General features: G+C 33.6%; 1 pseudogene; it reads left to right on the top strand.

Moving 5' to 3' along the window:
• The first annotated feature begins 6 nt into the window (after positions 1–6).
• Positions 7–1,334, top strand: LOC114743854 (myb-related protein 306-like; annotated as a pseudogene).
• Positions 1,335–3,916: the final 2,582 nt, after the last annotated feature.

Genomic DNA, 3,916 nt, shown 5'->3' with positions numbered 1-3,916 from the left:
AGATGCAGCAAAAGCTGCCGACCTGAGATGGACCAACTATCTTCGCCCAGGCATCAAACGCGGCAACTTCACGGAGCATGAAGAGAAGATGATCATCCACCTTCAAGCTCTTCTCGGAAATAGGTATATATTATACTATTGTGTCTGTACTCTATATCTAGAGTAAATTCTGAACTTTGTTAAGGACGAGGACATCGAAGAATTGAGAAAAGGTTGTTAATTTATCTGTTTTAAGCGGTTGAATCCGGTAGAGATGAGGCGTGTGTTTGTTACGTAAAATGAGTGCAGGTGGGCGGCCATAGCTTCTTACCTCCCACAGAGAACAGACAATGACATAAAGAATTACGGAACACGCATCTGAAGAAGAAGCTGATGATGAAGAAGGAGAAATGGTGGCGCCATGGAAGGTGGGCAGTAACAACGATCAGGAAGACGGTGGATACTTGTCGTCATCATCTTCACAACCAAACAAGGGCCAGTGGGAAAGAAGACTTCAGACCGATATCCACATGGCCAAACAAGCCTTGTGCGAAGCTCTCTCCATTGACAAGCCCTCTCCTTCATTAACCACTCATAATTTCCCCATCTCTCCCACTCATTATAATAATAAGCCCTCCATTATTTCCTCCTTCAACCCCATCACCACCACCACAAAACTACCCGACCAAACACAGACAGCACCTTCATCGTCATCGTACGCGTCGAGTGCGGATAATATAGCTCGACTTCTGCAAAACTGGATGAAGAAGACGCCAAACTCGGTCTCTGGTTCGATGTCGAGCGAAGGAGCACAGAGCGGGAGTGGGACTACAACGCCAGATCAAGGCCTGGACTATAGCTCTCTCTTGAGCTTCAATAACTCCTCCTCCAATAATAACAACATGAACAATAATAATAACAACTCTTCTGATGTGTCCACAGAGAGTAATAGCCTCTTACAGCAAGAGGAAAGCAAGCCAAGTTTGGATTCTCACGTGCCTTTCACGCTTCTGGAGAATTGGCTCTTTGATGATGTCGCAGCTCCACAAGGACACGACGATCTGTTGACCATGTCACTTCAGGAAACTACATCAGACCTATTTCAGGCCAAGGACAAATTCTAGCTGGACTAAACTGCCATATCATCAATAATTTACCTGCTGGCCGGCCTGTGTTCAATGAGACAGTAAAAATTTACTAATCTTTCAACATGAGAGGGCCTTTTGATTGGGAGATTTTTACAGTCTCATTGTTCTTGCTTTCGTACAAATTAAAAAAGTCTGTATGTAAGAGTTTCTTACATAGTTAATTTGTATCAAACCAGCTAGTTTTTAAATAGAGGTTTCTTTGTTTTCTTTTTCTGGGTTCTATATAATAACTAGCTAGCTAGAGAGTCTTGTTCTGCTTTGGTTTCTAAGCTTTCTCTCATGACTATGAAGATATAATAGTCATCTTCTTGCTGGGAAACAAATTGTAGCGTACATTACAACACTTCCATAACCTGCTATATATATGTATGTATGTATGCATGTGCCATGCGGCCAAATAATTGTAATTTTATCTAGTTAGAAACTGAATTTTCCTGTGAATATTTGGTGACTTCTTTTTGGAGGTGATCTGAGAATACTAGCTAGTTATGCAATTTCTCTCTTTTTTCCCCATGCAATTATATTTCTGCTACCTAGCAGCAGTGGAGAAGAAATTAATTTAACCATTTTTCTTGGATCCAAATTTCATCTTTTCAAAAAAAATATTTGGGTTGATGAGAAGATTGAGAACAGAGAGAATAGTAACTAATTAGTTTAAAACTCTCACATTTGTTACATATTCTTTTCAATATCGAAAGATACAGTTGAGTACCGTTTCGGAAAGAAGTAATAATATGAACCAGGAAATCGTTCTAAAGTTCTCCATGAAATTATCTTTAACATGGATTAAATAATAGTGTTGTGTCCTCAGATCTGAATTAAGTCTATGAAAATAATAGTGGTTATTTTGATCAGAAAAAAAAGGGAGTCTGTTTCTCGTCTCTCTTTTTTTTTCTACTTTGAAAATGGGGTTTTATTTTTCCATTTTCATAATAAAGAGATGTTATAAATAATGTCGGCTAAATTGATTATAAAAGCCCAGAGTTGTTGGAGTTCTGATGTATTATTAATTACCAAAATTAAAATGTTATCCTGTTTGTGGTCATCACTGCTCAGAAAATATGCAGTTATGCACCGTCAAATAATTCCCCTCTCTTCAATCCCAAAGCGAAATTTTTAAGAATTTGAAAACTTTGTGGGTGACCATCTAATAAATCGTATATGCGAGTGATGATATTCATAATTCCATCCCTTTATTTAATACTACATGGACAATAAAATATTGCAAGTTGTAACGACGTCGTAATTGTTAATAAATGAATTTATATAATTATATATATGTTCCCCAAGTTACAATGACGAAATCCTAATTATGTCCATTGAAAGTTATAAACCTGACCCTCCTCTCATAATTAATCGAACATGCTATGTATTTGTAGTTTAAGAGATACTCCCTTCGGTCCTATATATATATATATATATATATATATATATATATATGCTTTATTTTTAAAGATAGGTTTGGTCCAAAATATAAGCTTTATTTTTGAATTTGTCTAAACATTTTTTTCTATTTTGTCATTAGTTGATTGTATTTAGTATTCTCTCTCGTTAATATTACCCCGTATATTCACTTTCATCATTTTTTTTATTTATTGCCTCTCATTTACTTTTTTAATAAATAAGGGCAAATTTTAAAAAAATAATTTCTAACATATTTATTATTTTTAACTAATTTTAACTATTAGTTCATTAAACATGATTCAATTATTTGAAACTTATATATAGAACTGGAGGAAGTACTTCAGAGTCCAAATTCATCATTTGATCAACATTATTTTAACAGATGTAATAATAAGAAGGAGCCAATAAAAAAGAAGTGAAAAAAATATCGGATTTCGAGCATTAATGCGATGGTAATCTTCATATATACTCATTTAGTTCTATTTATAGGGCAAAGACAAGAATTTTTTTTAGTTCTATTTATAAGTCACTTCATTAAATTTTTACCATAAATATATCATATTGTCCTTTATTTATTATTGTGTAGATGGTTATTTTTTTTAAAGGAATATATATTAAATAGGGGTAAAGTTAAAAAGTTGTTATAATTTAATGAAGAGTTAATGCAGTTTGAGATTTTCTTTAATCTGTATGAAATATGTTAAAAGTGCTTTATAAATAAAACTAATAGAATGTATGTGTGTGTGTGTATATATATATATATGTGCGCGCTCGGGCTCGCACATATTTTCAACCTATTCATTGAGATAATGTCTTAACAAATTGTGTACAGCATGTTGTGTTTGTGTGTACGGGGAATTACATTTCTTTTTCTTTTTTTTTCCTGGCTATCTGTCTGTTTAAACCATGTACATTTAAAATAATAAATTAACACGCGATCACGTTGCCAAAATTTAACAAAACGTGGTCATGGACAACTCATATATAAGTCTATAAGTTGACAGGTTGTAAATGAATGATTTTTAAGATTATGAAAATAATATTATAATTAGATAAAAAATGTGAACCAAAACTATAATCAGGATATAATTTCAAAAGTAATATTTTTATGAATGAGCAGCTAGGGCTTTAGAGTAAATTTAATAATATAGTTTAATCATGGATATACCAACCCCATAGAATATTCTAGAAAGCCATATATGTGACAGAAACAATGAACGAATGCATGTTTTTTCATCTTTTGGAAAGGATTAATTGAATCATATAAAAGGGGTATATTGGGTGCCGTATAAGCAGATGCAGCATCCTCCCTCTATTTCTTAATATTGAGAAATATAGAAAGCCTCCTCTGCCTAATCGAGTCTAAAGTATTTGGAATAATTTAT

Source organism: Neltuma alba, unplaced genomic scaffold (genome assembly GCF_004799145.2).
Source record: "Neltuma alba isolate B1F8T4 unplaced genomic scaffold, ASM479914v2 tig00004149_pilon, whole genome shotgun sequence".
Lineage (NCBI taxonomy): Eukaryota > Viridiplantae > Streptophyta > Magnoliopsida > Fabales > Fabaceae > Neltuma > Neltuma alba.
This window is presented reverse-complemented; position numbering and strand designations above follow the sequence as displayed.